Raw genomic sequence first — 16830 nt, 5'->3', positions numbered from 1 at the left:
AAATGTACATGGGAAGCTCTCCATCTCGAGCAAGAGAAAGCCAGCAGAGTGGAACAGGCCACCAAAGCAGCATTCGCGGGTGATAGACTTGGACCGCCTCCTCCTCCTGCTCCCAGATGCACCGGCCCTCCCGGAGGTGGAAGAAGAGGAAGAGGTAGAAGTAGAGGAAATAGGCGGCTTCCCACACATGTGGCTGATAGCAGCTCCTCCGTAAAATATTAAGATGAGTTCTTCCAAGGGGGCAGTTTCCAGTAAAAAGAGCCACCACCGTGAGGTTGGGGTTGTCCTTCTAAGAGATCAGTGCCCTTTATATCACACTGGAAGAGGTAGTTATGGAAGCACGCCACCACTATATTTACCGAGAGTTTTGTTTGTTGCCATTGACAGTAGTCTACCGAAGACTTCTAGTCAGTGATCATCCAAGTTCTAGTGATACAAGAGATTATACACTACCACCAAAAGGTTAAATAAACTGTGGTTCTTCATCGTCTGGGCCTGTGTGGTGATGACTGCCCATCAAGAGGTTATAGTGATAAATATGGACACGTTTGAAGTAGTGACTATTTAGATCATCTCAGGTTGAGTTTACAACAGAAGTTCTATGAGACCAGTGTTCCACCTGCACAAAAGGCCCCACTCTCGAGTTCTAATGGAAGCAGTCACGGTGGTAATAATTGCATCTCGTGTGATAGATGGGAAGGCCAAACATCTTAAGTTGTCAAAATTGCCTTGGAATACAAGAACTCGGGCTTCCCCCTTGTTTGGAAAGGAGATGTGTGAAACCCCGGCTTAAAACATTTCTCCCTGAAAGGTAGAACCCCTAAAACATTTCCCCAAGCTTGTTTTCCCTGATCTTTAAAAATACAGCTAGAAAGAAGATCTTTGTTCTCTATAGCCAGCAAAAAGCCTTTTTGTTTCTATATTTTACAACCAGAGATGCCTGCCTTCCTGTGCCAAGGACACGGAGATAAAAATTCAGAAAGAGCTCACTCCCCACTCCTGCCTTGTAAATTTCACCAAAGACACCCAGAATAGAAGAACTCTCCTCCCAACTCCTCCCAACTCCTCCCAACTCTTCCCAACTCCTCCCAACTCTTCCCAACTCCTCCCAACTCCTCCCAATTCCTCCCAATTCCTCAGCTGGCTGTTAAAAGCCCCCTACTGTCACCGCTCAGGGTCGAACTCCCCTACCCTGCAAGGCATGAGGGGTTCGTCCTCAGCTAGCTGATAATAAAACCTCTTGCAGTTTGCATCAGGTGTGGTTTTCTCTTGGGACATTGGGGTGTTGGCCAGCTCATCCCGGGACTTGAGAGGAGGCCCAGCATCTGGAGTCTTACAGATGCCCTCCGTGTGATCCCTACAGCAGTGCAAACCACGGAGCACGGAGATGTGGTAACAATGGAGGAAGCCAATCTGATAGATGGGGAGGCAGAATCACATCCTAGAAATCCATAAAACTTTGGACTAGAATCACGAAATGTACAAGATATAAATGATTCATAACTACCTAAGGATTAATGGAAGAAGTTCTGTTGACTTTTTGAGTTTTCCAGTTAGGTTCTCCATAGCTTTTATGTTTTGGGGAGGGGGAGGGGAGTAAGCTGTTTAATTTTGATAGTAGAATTATTCTAGCAGGAAAATGTTAAGTGTGTTAAGTCCTGACTTGGACCAATATAAGTTTCCAAGTAAAATCATTCCTAAAAACTATTTCCAGTCTGACTTTTTTCCCAGTAGTCAATTCTACAATCTTATATGTGCTTCCCTCCATCTAGAAGCCCATTGGTCTCTAACAAGAATTGAATTGTTCTGCTGTTCAAACAAGCTAGCTCTTAGAGGATAGCTAGAATAGACCATGTTTAGGACTTAAGGGGTCAGAGAGCAAAATTCAGTTCTTGGGTTCCAATAAATAGGAAATTGCCATTTACCCCATAAACCCATATTCCCCACTCACTCCTCTTGTCATTTTCTTTAAATTCTGCAAAAAAAGAATCTCCCTTACCCCTCCCATCATAAGACCATTAAAAAATACAGAATGCAAGTAAGTATTTTGTCAAAGCAAGAAAAAAAAATAGTCCACTTGCACCACAATACACAATGCAAAATCTTGGACTGGAGTAATGCCCCAGTGGCTACTCTTCAGAGAAGCAGAGTTTGAATCCAGAACACACATAGCCATTCAAGCTGGTCTGTAATTCAGTGCCCTCTTCTGGCCTCTGAGGTAGTCAGGTACATTAAGTGCTACACAAACTTACATACAGGGAAAGTGTTAATACACATAAAGTTATTAAATAAAAAAGACAAGCTGATGTTTAAAAATAATGTAAAATCTTGTAACACATAGTAACTAGTTACCTATTCTGAATCGCCTGAGAAGGTGAGGCTCCATGGGACTCTGAGTTATTTGATACTGAGAAGCTGATGTTATAATAGGCCCTACCCCTTTACCAGGCCGCCCTCACTACATGCCCTCTTGTTTTGTTCTAGTTTGGTTTGGTTTGGCTTTTAGATAGGATCTTGCAGTGTAGGCCAAGCAGAGCTCATACTCATTGATGCCATGCATGCCTCAGCCTCTCAAATGCTGGGATTACAGATAGTGCCAACACACTGCATTTACTGATCCTGGGAATCAAAGTCAGGGTTTGTGCATGCCAGCCAAGCACTCTACCAAGCCCCTTTGCCTAATTTTGGTTTATGTCACTGGTGGAAATGGGTTTAGCTGGAACCCCAAGAAACAACGGTGACAGTGAGTGGCCCACAGACTGATGGATGGAAAGGCAGCAGAACCACAAAGCAGCTAGCAGCATTGACAGCTGCAGAAGAGTAGAAGCCATGGTACTCGTGACAGAACAAACAGCAGAGGGGTGGTGGACAGGCAGCAGAGACAGTGGCAAAGGAAACAGCAACAGCAAAGGCAGTGTTGTTCAGCTGAGCAGCTAAACAACTGAGGGGAGAGCAGGGCAGAAACAAGAAGCATGAGAAGGCGGCTCACTGGGTAAAGACACTTGCCACCAAGCCTGCTGACCTAAGTCTGTCCCCAGGACCTGGTACATGGGAAGGTAAGAACTGATTCCTGCAAGGTGTCTTCTGACCCCCACTTCTGTGTGTGGCATACGAAAACTCCCTAGCCCATTCCTCACCACACACACACACACACACACACACACACACACACACACACACACACAATAGTAAAGTGGAGGCAGAATGCTAAGGCTTAAAGGATAGAATGTTATAAATAATTGGACAAGAGAAATTGAAGGTCCTGGTTGCAAACTTCCAGGAAACTATCAAGACTCAAGGACCAAGGGTCTCAGACAACCTAGGCCTGAGCACTTCCTGAGCCTGAGTGAGAACCAGATACTAGAGGGCTGCTGCTAGCTGTTGTCCATCCAAGATGGATACAACTCAAATCAGAGTAAGAATTGGAAGGGTATCTCCCTTCTTATCCATGATTTACACTGTAGAACAAAGGGACCTGGCTAGCTGTTCAATGATGGTAACATCACTCTTGTTATCCCAGATTAACAGCCTGTCTTTTTTGTTTTCTTTCTTTTTTCTCTTTCTCTTTCTCTTTCTCTTTCTTTCTTTCTTTCTTTCTTCCTTCCTTCCTTCCTTCCTTCTTTCTTCCTTCCTTCCTTTCTTTCTTTCTTTCTTTCTTTCTTTCTTTCTTTCTTTCTCTCATAAACTTTTCCCCCCTGCATTTAAAATGAGGTAACAGAAGATCCTGATATACCCGAGTGTGTAGTATTTTTGTCCTGTATTCAATAAGTGCCCTTTCAAATGCAAATCAAAACAACCCTGAGATTCCACCTCACACCAGTCAGAATGGCTAAGACCAAAAATTCAGGTGACAGCAGATGCTGGCGAGGATGTGGAGAAAGAGGAACACTCCTCCATTGTTGGTGGGATTGCAAGCTTGTACAACCACTCTGGAAATCAGTCTGGCGGGTCCTCAAAAATTGAACATAGTATTACCAGAGGATCCTGCAATACATTTCCTGGCCATATATCCAGAAGATGTTCCAACTGGTAAGAAGGACACATGCTCCACTATGTTCATAGCAGCCTTATTTATAATAGCCAGAAGCTGGAAAGAACCCAGATGCCCCTCAACAGAGGAATGGATACAGAAAATGTGGTACATTTACACAATGGAGTACTACTCAGCTATTAAAAAGAATGAATTTATGAAATTCCTAGGCAAATGGATGGACCTGGAGGGCATCATCCTGAGTGAGGTAACCCAATCACAAAAGAACTCACATGATATGTACTCACTGATAAGTGGATATTAGCCCAGATACTTAGAATACCCAAGATATAAGATACAATTTGGGAAACTCATGAAACTTAAGAAGAACGAAGACCAAAGTGTGGACACTTTGCCCCTTCTTAGAATTGGGAACAAAACACCCATGGAAGGAGTTACAGAGACAAAGTTTGGAGCTGAGACAAAAGGATGGACCATCTAGAGACTGCTATATCCGGGGATCCATCCCATAATCAGCCTCCAAACGCTGACACCATTGCATACACTAGCAAGATTTTGCTGAAAGGACCCTGATATAGCAGTCTCTTGTGAGACTATGCCGAGGCCTAGCAAACACAGAAGTGGATGCTCACAGTTAGCTATTGGATGGATCACAGGGCCCCCAATGGAGGAGCTAGAGAAAATACCCAAGGAGTTAAAGGGATCTGCAACCCTATAGGTGGAACAACATTATGAACTAAACAGTACCCCCTGAAGCTTGTGTCTTTAGCTGCATATGTAGGAGAAGATGGCCTAGTCGGCCATCAGTGGAAAGAGAGGCCCATTGTTTGCACAAACTTTATATGCCTCAGTACAGGGGAACGCCAGGGCCAAGAAGTGGGAGTGGGTGGGTAGGGGAGTGTGGGGGAGGGTATGAGGGACTTTTGGGATAGCACTGGAAATGTAAACGAAGAAAATACCTAAAAAAATTTTTTTAAAAAAGAAGTTGTACAGCAAGAAGGAATACCCATACATTTCAGACTCCAGTCTTCTATAAATTCCATCATTGCCTGTGCCTATTGTTTAATAATAAAATAAAATGAAATACAGAGCCTGATGCTTGACTATTCAGGGCAGAAGCTATGAAACAGTAACTGCATTTGCTAAAATATCCTGAGGCTTCAAGAGCTTCAAAACTGGCTTTCAGCATTCCCACTGATGTCTGCTTAGGATAAATTAGCAAGAAGCTTACATAATAAAAACGTGCCACAAAATTGTAAATTTTGAATTTAATCTCAGGAGACTGGGAGGAATTATCAATATGGAGACTGCCCATGGACCTTAGAAATGCTACTATATTAGTCACGTCTTCTCCCTTAGGTAAGCTGTTTAAAGGAAGAACTTTTTATTTCAGTTCAGTTTCAGCCTTTAGGTTGCCATGAATCGGGGCATAAATGGAGAGCAGGCATGGCAGGGCAAAGCTACTCATCTCATGATGGTCAGAAAACAGAGAAAGAAGAGGACACCAAAAAGACACAGCTTTCAAAACACACCCTGACCTAAGTCTCCAATAGGTCCCACCTGTTGCCTACCATCACGTCCTAATAATGACATTAGAACTGAGACCATCAATGGATTAATCTACTAAGTAGGTCACAACCTTCATGATCCCATCCCTTTCCCAAAACTCAGTTCTGAGCATTGCATCGACACAAAGCTGTCCATACATGATTATGGGGAGGAAACATTATACCCAAACCATACTGATCATGTAGGACAGATTTTCACTGTGTATCCTAAAGTTTTTTAAAATTTAATAAAAGTCGATATCAAACATTAAAAAAAAAAAAAGTGCCCTTTCCTACTCTGCTGTTCAGAGTCAATTCTTTTTTTTTCCCCTTCCCCCCTCCCCTTTTTTTTAAAATTTCATTTTTGGCTTTTCTTGACATTTTGGCTTTTCTGTGTGGACCTGGCTATCCTGGAACTCACTCCGTAGACCAGGCTAGCCTCGAACTCACAGAAATCCACCTACCCCTGTCTCCCGAGTACTCGGATTAAAGGCATGTGCCACCAGCGCCTGGTCAGTTTCTTGAATCAATCAGCCAGTTTCACCACACTGTACTGTATCGGAGCTTCGCATTGATTTAAGCAGCTGCATCGACTGCCTGAGCCTCCGTCTATCTTGAAAGGGAGAATCTAAAGCACATTCTCCTCGGGACTTCTTTTAAAAGATCTGTTTTCTTTTTAATTATTTGTATGCACGGGGAACTGTGCAAATGAGTGTGGGTGCCCATAGAGCCAGGAAGGCATGGAGCCTGGAGGGGTTGTTACAGGCAGTTGTGAGTACCCTTGTGTGGGTGCTCGGCACTAAACTCAGTCCTCTGCAAAAGCAGTATGCATTCTTAACACCCGAACCACCTCTCCACCCCTCCTCGGGACTTTTGAGAATTGAGTGAGAGGTGTAGTTCTCTCCCCTTAGTCGTCCTCTCACAGACGCGAATTTTACTCTCTCCCAGTCATCTACGAACTAACAGCGCCACCTGGTGGTGTGGAGGCTCTTATCTTTGGCGGGGTTACAGGGAACTAGACTTAAAAAGGAGTATACAGAGAAGGTTTCTCACTGGAAGAGAGAGACCTGAGGAATATTTAGTCTTGTCTGTGGGTGTCATGGATTTTCAAAAAACGTGGTTCTGTCTGAGCACCGTTATATCTGTGGAACGCTATATGTAAAAGGACAGGGAAGGTCTGGGGTTACTGGAATCTAGCCTGAAGTCAGAAAGTATTCAGTCTCTCTGGGCAGTATCAAGGATTGGTCTAGCCCCTACTTGGGTACCTGTGTAGTTGGGATGATGTTTAGGAATGTAAATGGATGAAAATATTCAACTTGCTGCTTTACAGACAAGAGCCTAAATTAATCTAGTTTTTTTTTTTTTCGTTTGTGTGTTTGGTTGGTTTGGTTTGGGGTTTTTTGTTCATTTTGTTTTTTATTTTTTGTGGTTTGTGGGGGTTGTTTTCTTTTTCTGTTTTGTTTTGGTTTTTTTTGTTGTTGTTGTTGTTTTTGCTTTTCAAGACAGGGTCTCTCTGTAGAGCCTTGGCTGTCCTGAAACTTGCTAGGTAGATTAGGGTGGCCTCAAACTCATAGAGATCTGCCTGCCTCTGCCTCCCTAGCCCTGGTATTAAAGGCATGTGCCACCACCACCACCACCCAGCTTTTGAATCTACCTTTAAAAAAAAATAAAAGTCCTCAGTAAATATATAGCAATAACATAATGTTATTCTGAATACTATATATAAATGTAAAATGAGCATAGATATAGATAGTTACAAATACAAGCAAATTATATAGATGATATCTGTAACATACGAATAATCTAGGTATATATGAGAGATAAGAGATTGTAAAGACATAAATGGCATATCGATTATTCAGATAGACAGATAGCAGGCTGGCAGAATGGGCCAAGTGCTCACCTAGCATCCACTAACTGAGTTTAATTCCCAGCTCCGCACAACTGAGCATTAACTGAGCGTGGTGGCACACACCTGTAACGGCAACACTTGGGAAGTGAAGGCAAGAGGACCAGGAGGTCACGGTTATCCTTGGAGTGTGTGTGTCTGTGCTTGTAGGTGTGTGTATGTGAGTATGTGTGAGAGTGTGTCTGTGTGTGTGAGTGTGCCTAGGTGTGTGTGTCTGAGTGGGTGAGTGGGTGAGTGGGTGCGAGTGTGCCTCTGTGTGTGTGTGTGTGTGTGTGTGTGTGTGTGTGTGTGTGTGTGTGTGTGTAAAATACACATGATAGGGATGTGAAATAGATATAGATCTTACTGGCATGGTGAAGTATGCATGTGATTCCAACATTTGGAATTTTTGCAGTTTCAAAACCTCACCTCAAGAAAAAGAAAATTTAGGTCAAGCATGACACCACATGGCTTTTAATCTCAGCACTCAGTAAACAGAGACAGGAGGATTGCCACAAATGGGAGCCAGTCTGGTGTAAGTTAAAGGCCAGCCAGAATAACAAGGAGATCCGTCCTTTAAAAAAAGAAAAAAAAAATAGATGCAGATAACACAGAGAAGACAAATGCCACCCCATATGATGTAGATATCTTAGAGAACCAAAGTCTTTCTGGATGTGGTGGTTCTATTGTATCAGCACGGGGGAGCTAAAGCAAGAGGATGGTCACTCCCTAGACTACATAGTGCAACTTGCAAAAAGGACTAAACCTGCAGATTAGGGAACCTGGTGTACAGTTTACCCAGTTTATATAGAAAAGACTCCCAGTTTATATAGAAAAGACTAAAGAAACCTGGCACAGATAGATCAGAGGATAAACTAAAGTACCTAACTTGGACCCTGGCAACCCGAGACTGATCAGAGAGTAAAGGTACCTAACGCCATCCCTGGCAGCCTAAGTTCAATCACTGGGTCACACATGGTGGAAGAAGAGGAGCAATTTCTGCAAGTTATCCTCTACCTTCCATATGTGTGTGATATACAATGCAAGCGTGTGTAATATACAATGCACGCGTGTGTGCACACATACACACGAATGTATGCACACATATGTAAGTAATTTAGCTTTATTTATTATAATAGAAATGGTGATTGAACACAGGGTTTCAAGCTTGTTGGGCACAAACCCTAACAGTGAGTACTGGCTCCAGCCTTTTATTTTAAGGCAAATAGCCCAGGTAGCCTTGAACCTGAGGTCCTCCTGCCTCGGCCTCCCAAGTAGCTAGGATTCTAAGCCTCTGCCACCAGACTTGGCTTCCTTTCATTTATGAACACTCAAAGCAACATTTACATCCTGTGCTGGTTAGGTTTCTGTCACTGCGCTAAGCATGATAACCAAAACAACATGCTGCAAGGGTTTATTTCAGCTTACACGGTACAGCCTGTCACTGAGGGAAGCCAGAGCAGGAACTCGAGGCAGGAACCTGGAGGCAGGTCCTGAAGAACCAGGGAACATTGCTTACTGGCCTACTTTCCAAGGCTTCTCAGCTTGCTTTTTATACATTTGCCTAAGGGTGACCACACCCAGGTGAAAGTTAATCAAGAAAATGACCCCACAGACTTACATATAGTCCAGTTAAGGTCCCTCTTCCCAAATGACTTTTGTGTCAAGCCAACAAGAACGAACCACCACGGGCTGTGTAATGCCTACACTTGGGAGGTGGAGGCTGGAGGATCAGGAATTCAAGGTCAGCCCCTGCTTCATAGCAAGGTGGAGGCTGGCTTGCTACAGGAGATGGTGGCACTCAAGAGGCAGAGGAGGGTGGACATAACTTAGAACCCATTGTCATTTACATAGTTTCAGTACAGCCGGGACAACATAAGTGATACCCCCATCTCAAAAAAAATAAAGTAGGCTCCTTAACACCTAATAAAAAGATTTATGGAGTTCTTTTGAGTGTCGTTGACAGGCTTGGCCACAGAGCTTTACCACTGTTAGAATCTAAGAATAAAACATTAACAAGTGCTTCAAATGTTAAACAAATGAAAACCATGGAAGTTGTTAACTTAAGGAAAAATACGCCTTGGGAGAAATGAAATGTAATCACTGGTAACCATGGCCCAGGTGAGGACTCTCTTAAATAAATGTAACAGTGTAAACACTCGATATTAGTTAGAAACAGAGATAAGCCACGCTGAGGGAGGGTGGAAGGAGGAGTGCCAAGGGACTGTCCTCCAGGCCTGCCAGGATTTGGTTCCTGGAGGAATGCTATGGAAGGCTGAGACTCTAAGCCTCCTGTCCTGGTAACTGAGACTGGCCCCTGTGCCCATTGCCTTTTTCATTGCTGGGACATAAACAGCCAGCAAAAGCAACGTGAGGAAGAAAGTCCTCTTGCTCGAACGCACTTCAGGGTACAATTCATCCACAGTTCAGGGTACAGGTCGTCGTCATGATGGAGAAGCAGTGGTGCCAGAAGTATAAGGTGGCTGGTCACTCTGTGTCCCCAGGTAGGAAGCACGAAGGGAGGTGGATGCTGGTGTTTGGCTCATTTCCTTGTTTCAGTTCAATCCAGGACCTCAGGCCATGAGGAAATGCTTCTTGCATTCAGTCATGACTCCCCACTTTTCTAGAAACGCCCTCACACACATGTAAGAACTTGTTTCCTACGTAATACTAAGTCCAGTGAAGCTGATAACATTAACCCTAAGAACGACCCTCCCCGCTGCCTGGAATCTGCAGCCCAGTTCCTGTCAGTGGCAAAGGAGTGTTTGCAGACGTAAGATGAGGAGGTCCTCCTAGAGCAGTGGTTCTCAACATTCCAAACACTAAGACCCTTTACTCCAGCTCCTCATGCTGTGGTGACCCCAACCATAAAATTACTTTCAATGCCACTTCATAATTTTGCTACTGTTACGGATTGTGATGTGAATATCTGTTTTCTCGTGGCCTTAGGCGATGCCTGTGAAAGGGTCATTTGACAATACACACACGCACGCACAAACACACACACACACACACACACACACACACACACGTACGTACGTACGCACACGTGTATTCACACGCTCCAAGGGGCCTCTATCCACAGGTTGAGAACTGCTGCCATAGACTTTTCCTGGTAGTCAAATCTGACCACAAGGTTCTAATACCAGGGAGGCCAAAGCCAGAAACTGATGTGATTTTTATCCAGGAGCCAACAGCAGGAAATCAGCATCCTTCAGATGTCTGTAGAGGCAAAGAGAAGAGCAGCCCCTCGAGCCCGCAGGAGGAATCAGCCCTGCTGACACCCCACTCGGCCTTCTGTGATACAGATCATACTAGCCTCCAGATCCGTAAGAGAACAAACTGGTGTTGACATAGGCTTCAGAAGTTGGAGCCATTTGTTACAGTGGCCAGAGGGGAAAAAATAAACTGGCATAGGGAGTCCCTCCAAAGAGGAAGGAGGCAGGGTGCTGTATGAATGTCCCTAGGGTGGGGAAGGTCATAAAAGAAACATCTGCCTATGACAGCAATGACAGCTTAATAGACTGTTCATGAAAGTCTGGCTCTCCAGGCCTGGTGAGATAGCTCAGTCATTAAGAGCACTTGGCTCTGATATTCCAGAGGACCTGATTCAATTACCAGGGCCCATATGGCAGTTCACAGTAAATCCCCAGGGATCAGACGCCCTCTTCTGGTATCCTTGGAACCAGGCACTCGTGTATACAGACTTACATGCAAGCAAAACATCCATACACTCAATTTTTTTTATTTTTTATTAATTTATTTATATTACATCTCAATGGATGCTTCCCCTCCCTCCTCCCAGTACCTCCCATCCTCCTGTCCTCCCTTTCTCCTCAGAAAAGGGGGAGGCATCCCATGGATATCAGCCTACCTTGGCATATCAAGTTGCAGTAGGATGAGATACACCTTCGGTTGTGGCTAGGCAAGGCAGCCCAGTTAGGGGGAAGGGATCCAAAGGCAGGCCACGGAGTCAGATAAAGCCCCAGCTCCTGCTGTTAGGATTCCCACAGGAAAACTGACCTGCATACCTGTTACACATGTGCAGAGGACCTAAGTCCATCCCAGATATGCTCTCTCTTTCTGTAGGCCCTTATGGGCCCAGGTTAGTTGACTCTGTAGGTTTTCTTGTGGCTTCTTCAATCCTTCCTTCTCCTCTTTCATAGGCTTCCCCAAGTTCTGCCTGGCTGTGGGTCTCTACAGTGGTTTCCATTGGTTGTTGGGTAAAGCCTCCAGGATTGACTGCCAAGGTCCAGCCTAGGCTTGGAGAAGGGTTCTGAGGAAGGGCGCCTGGGAAGCAGAGAAACAAACCACTTGAAGTCAAATGGTGGGTCAGAGCTGGCAGCCTGTGTTCTATTCGAGAGCTTTCCAGGCTGCTGTTCTGCTTTCTTGCTCTCTGATCTGCTTTCTTTGGAGATCTCCAGAAGGCTCTCTCTGTCTGTGTGTCTGTCTGTCTGTCTGTCTGTCTCTCTCTCTCTCTCTCTCTCTCTCTCTCTCTCTCTCTCTCTCTCTCTCTCTGTGTGTGTGTGTGTGTGTGTATTCTCAAGACAGTTCTCCAAGCAGGGTCTCTCTTGCTAGTCTAAAAAATTCTCTGGATAACTCATCTGTTGCAGATCATAATTCCAGTCTTTTATTTTTCCACATCAATCCAGTCATTAACTTCAGGTTCCCTTTTGATTATACTATGAATCAGCATCCCAAGACCCCAGCCCCTTAACTCTTAGGAGACAACAAGCACACATTTTCTTTTAACATTGTAAAAAAATTCAGGCCGACCTTGAACTCAGGAATCTGTCTACCTTTATAAGGGGAAAAAAAAAACCACTTAGCTGGGTGGGATCTCCTTCGGCCACCACTGGCTAAATCTCTTTATCTGCTTCCTTAGAGTCTTTCTGAAAAGTTAGCTTACTGTGCAGCTGTCTCTGTCCCTTTAGATTAGTGAAGCCCCTTAGACCATTCATATTGCATCCTTATATTTTTGCATAATTGAGAAATTATGGTTTTTTTATAGTTACTGTTTGCTTTACCCAGAGCCCAGAGCTGGGTACCAGGCTCACTACAGGGATTCACTAGGTAACTGTTAAATGGGTATCATTCATTTCTTTCTTCGTTTATTTATTTATTTATTTATTTATTTATTTATTTATTTATTTATTTTTATTAGACTTTTTCTATATATACATTTTAAATGTTATCCCAAAAGTTCCCTATACCCTCCCTCTTCCCTGCTCCCCTACCCACCCACTCCTACTTCTTGGCCCTGGCATTCCCCTGTACTGGGGCATATAAAGTTTGCAATACCAAGGGGCCTCTCTTCCCTGTGATGGCCGACTAGTCCATCTTCTGATACATATGCAGCTAGAGATACGAGTTCTGGGGGTACTGATTAGTTAATATTGTTGTTCCACCTATAGGGTTGCAGACCCCTTCAGCTCCTTGGGTGCTTTCTCTAGCTCCTCCATTGGGGGCCCTGTATCCATCCAATAGATGACTGTGAGCATCCACTTCTGTATTTGCCAGGCACTGGCATAGCCTCACAAGAGTAAGCTATAACAGGGTTCCTTCAGCAAGACCTTTCTAGCATATGCAATAGTGTCTGGGTTTGGTGGCTGATTATGGGATGGATCCCCGGGTGGGGTAGTCTCTGGATAGTCCATCCTTTCATCTTAGCTCCAAACTTTGTCTCTGTAACTCCTTTCATGGTTATTTTGTTCCCTATTCTAAGGAGGAATAAAGTATCCACCCATTAGTCTTCCCTCTTCTTGGTTTTCTTGTGTTTTGCAAATTGTATCTTGGTGTTCTGTGTTTCTGGGCTAATATTGACTTATCAGTGAGTGCATATCATGTGTTCTTTTGTGATTGGGTTACCTCACTAAGGATGATATCCTCCAGATACATCCATTTGTCCAAGAGAGAAATTACGTATTTTTAAACCCATGTTTTTAGAGTTCTTTTCCAGAGCCTTAAGGGCTGTTCTGAGGATCCCAGTGTTTACCATTTGGCTGAGACATTAGCCACACCTTTGCCTCCTAGACTCCTACTGTCTCTGATTAGCATGGAGTCATTAACATTAACAGGAAGGACATTCCTTCGAAGAGAAACAAAATATGTACATTGTTATACAAACAAACCCTACACCTACAGCGGCCCACAGCAGCCATGACATACTTGGAGGCCCACACCGTTGGCCCTGTTCCAGGGGCAGAAACCACGTCATTCTGTCCCCACCAAAGCCATGCCAGACCAGCAGATAACAGTTATGCTAGGCTCCTATCTGCAAGTATAGCAAATATCATTAATAGTGCCAGGGTGGCTCTCTCTCATGGCATGGGTCTCAAGCTGGGCCAATTAATGGTTGGTCATTCCCTCAGTTTCTGCTCCATCTTTATCCCTGCACATCTTGTAGGCAGGACAAATTGTGGGTCTAAAGGTTTTATAGCGAGGTTGGTGTCCCAGTCCCTCCACTGAAAATCTTTTCTGATTATAGGAGATGGATGGTTCAGGCTCTGTATCCCTCATTGCTAGGAGTCTTAGCTAGGGTCACCCTTATAGATACCTGGGAGTTTTCATTGTCTTAGCTTTCTAGCTTATCCCAGAGATTGTTCCCCACCCCCCACCCTCAAATTTCAATTTGCTCTCCCATATACACAAAGTTTTTTGGTTTTCTTAAAAGTTTATATATATATATATAAAAAAAACAGCTTGCCAAGTAATTAAATTTCATTTGGAATCAGTTACAGAATAGAGAATAATTCTTAGGCAGCTGCTCCAAAACCTGTGTGGTGGTTTGAATAGGAATGGTCCCATAAACCGCATAGATTTGAATGCTTAGTCATTAGAGATTGCACTACTTGACAGGGATCAGGAGGTGTGGCCTTGCTGGAGGGAGAGTGTCACTGGGGTGGGCTTTGAGGTTTCAAATGTTCAAGCCAGGCCCGGTGTCTCTTTCTTCCTGCTGTCTGCAGATCCAGATGTGGAACTCTCAGCTATCTCTTCAGCACCATGGCTGCCTGCAGGCTGCCATGCTTTCCACCATGACGATAATGGACTAAAGCGCTGAGCTGTAAGCCAGTCACAATTAAATGTTTTCCTTTATAAGGTTGTCATGTCATGGTCTCTCCTCACAGCAATAGAGTACCGACTAAGACAAAGATCTGCCATTCTTTGACTATGTTTGCATTTGTTGCTTTTTGTTTGAGACACATGTTTGACATATAGCCCAGGCTGACTTCAAAGCCAAAGTCCTCAGAATCCTAGTTTGCCTTATATTGCTGCAATGAAATACAAACCAAAGGAAAAAAAATGTTTTATTTGGCTTACAGGTTAGTGAAGTGGAAGTTCCTGGTTGTGTCATGTGATTCAGAGTCACATGGTGTCTTGCTGAGACAAGATCCATGGGAGGACATGTGGTATTTGGAGAGAGTATAATTGGACTCAATGACCAGTGACAGGATGCTGGCATAGCTAGCTGTGCAACTCTTTGCTGGTATCATGTCTTCGCTGATCTTCACTTCGTTGAGAGAGGCATGACAGAGAACTCCCGGCATTCTGGCTGGTTCTGGTCACTCCCACTGACTCGTGCCAAATTGGTGGAGGCCTGGCTATTTCTGCTGGATCATGCCACCACTGCTAATTCATGTTTGGTATCCTGACACTACTGAACTGGACTGCTGGTATCTTGATACTGGAGATTGGACTCGCACCCAAAGAACTACTCCTAAACAGGTTCACATCCTCTTGTGCTATTTATCATCTTTTCTCCCCTTCCTTTGTTCAATGCTGGGCTAGAAGGGGTGGGGAGTGTCAAAGTGTTTAAGAACTGTTATTAAAGTAGGTTTAGAAAAATCTAAGAAAAATCTAACTGTACAGGTTACAGTCTATTATCAAAGGAAATCAGGGTAGGAACTGAAGCCGAAACCACATTGGAATGCTGCTTACTGCCTATCTTGCTTTCCTCTACATCTAGGACCACCCAACCTTACCTACAGGCCAATATGATGGAGGAGTTTTCTCAATTGAGGTTACCTCTTCCCAAGTGACTCTAGTTTGTATCAAGTTGACAAACACTAACCAGCACAGACCACTAGGAATGTAGCCTAGTTGATAGACTCCTGAGCTGCCACTCAGGAAGCCCTGGGTTCTGTCCCTAGCTCAGCATAAACCAGGCATGGTGAGGCATCTCTATAACCACTTGGTTAGTGGAGGCAGGAAATCAATAATTCTCAACTATGTTGCAGGTTCAAGGCTTCCTTGGGCCACATGTGATCGTACCCTCCTCAAAACAGAGATCCTCTTGCCTCTGTCCCTTGAGTGATAGGACATGGCTCTGACTTCCTATGTTGGTGATGTGAGCAGGGGAAAGGTAATGAGAAAGCAGAGAAGAAAAGTGATGAGCAATCACTTCTCTTGGCAAGATCAGTTTATAGTGACCATGCCTCTCTCCCCAGGGGGGGGGGTGTTAACAGTTTCATTGTTCGCTACCCCACTGCAGTCACTATCCCACTGCAGTCACTATCCCACTGCAGTCACTATCCCACTGTGTATCCCACTGCAGTTGTTACCCCACTGCAGTTACTGTCCCGCTGTGTATCCTACTACAGTCATTACCCCACTACAGTCACTATCCCACTGTACTTGTTATCTCAATAGTGTGGAGTTGTTTTCTCTATCTTCTTGCCTGGGCTATACACGTGAGGTCTCCATCAATCTCCTGCAAAATAAGGATGGTTGTGTCAAATCCAAAGGTTCAATTCTCCCACAAGGCCCAATTCCTGAATGTTCCCTTCCTCCTGTCTTTTTACCCCTTTGATGCTTTTTCCCCTAGTGACAACGAGTTGGGGAGTCTCTACAGCTAAAACTCCCAGCCCTCTCATCTCAACACCTGTTACCTCCTCCTTGGTCACCACATGAGCTTGAACCCCTTTTCTGCATCTGGATGTAGGGCTCGGTAAGGTCAAAAGTTAGGAATGGGCTGTCAAGATAAATCAGTAGGTCTGAGTTCCTGCTGCCAAGCCTGGAAATCCGGGTTCATTCCCAGGACTCAGGCTTGGCTGCCTCCTACACGGTGCCCTCTGACCCACACTTGCCCGCCATGGTGCCCGCGTACACACACAGAGGTACTTACTTTTAAAAAATTAGGATAGGTTCCAGGGCCTGGGTGAGCAGCCTTACCCAGGAGCATGGCTGAGTTTGCTCTTTTTATTGTTGCTGTTGTTTAACTTAGTTTTTATTTCCCCTCCCCCTGTTTGTTTTGAGACGGGATCTAACATTCTAGCCCAGGCTTGCCGCCATCTCACGTTGCCTAGTTTCAGCCACCCAGTTCCTGTGATTACAGGCAGGAGCCACCATGCTAGGCCAGATTGCTGCTGTTTACCCTTTTGGATTATCTCCCAGTGTTGTGAGAT

General features: G+C 44.5%; 1 long non-coding RNA gene across 1 annotated transcript; it reads right to left on the bottom strand.

Annotated features, from left to right (window-relative positions):
• Nucleotides 1-14719: 14719 nt before the first annotated feature.
• Gm46015 lies at nucleotides 14720-16628 on the bottom strand. Its single transcript, XR_001778333.2, has 2 exons — nucleotides 16551-16628; nucleotides 14720-16136 (listed from the first exon to the last, which is right to left on the bottom strand). It is a non-coding gene; the product is annotated as a predicted gene, 46015 (long non-coding RNA).
• Nucleotides 16629-16830: the final 202 nt, after the last annotated feature.

The sequence above is a fragment of the Mus musculus genome, chromosome 7 (genome assembly GCF_000001635.26).
Source record: "Mus musculus strain C57BL/6J chromosome 7, GRCm38.p6 C57BL/6J".
Classification (NCBI taxonomy): domain Eukaryota; kingdom Metazoa; phylum Chordata; class Mammalia; order Rodentia; family Muridae; genus Mus; species Mus musculus.
The sequence above is the reverse complement of the archived record's forward strand: the minus strand, read 5'-3'. Positions and strand labels throughout refer to the sequence as shown.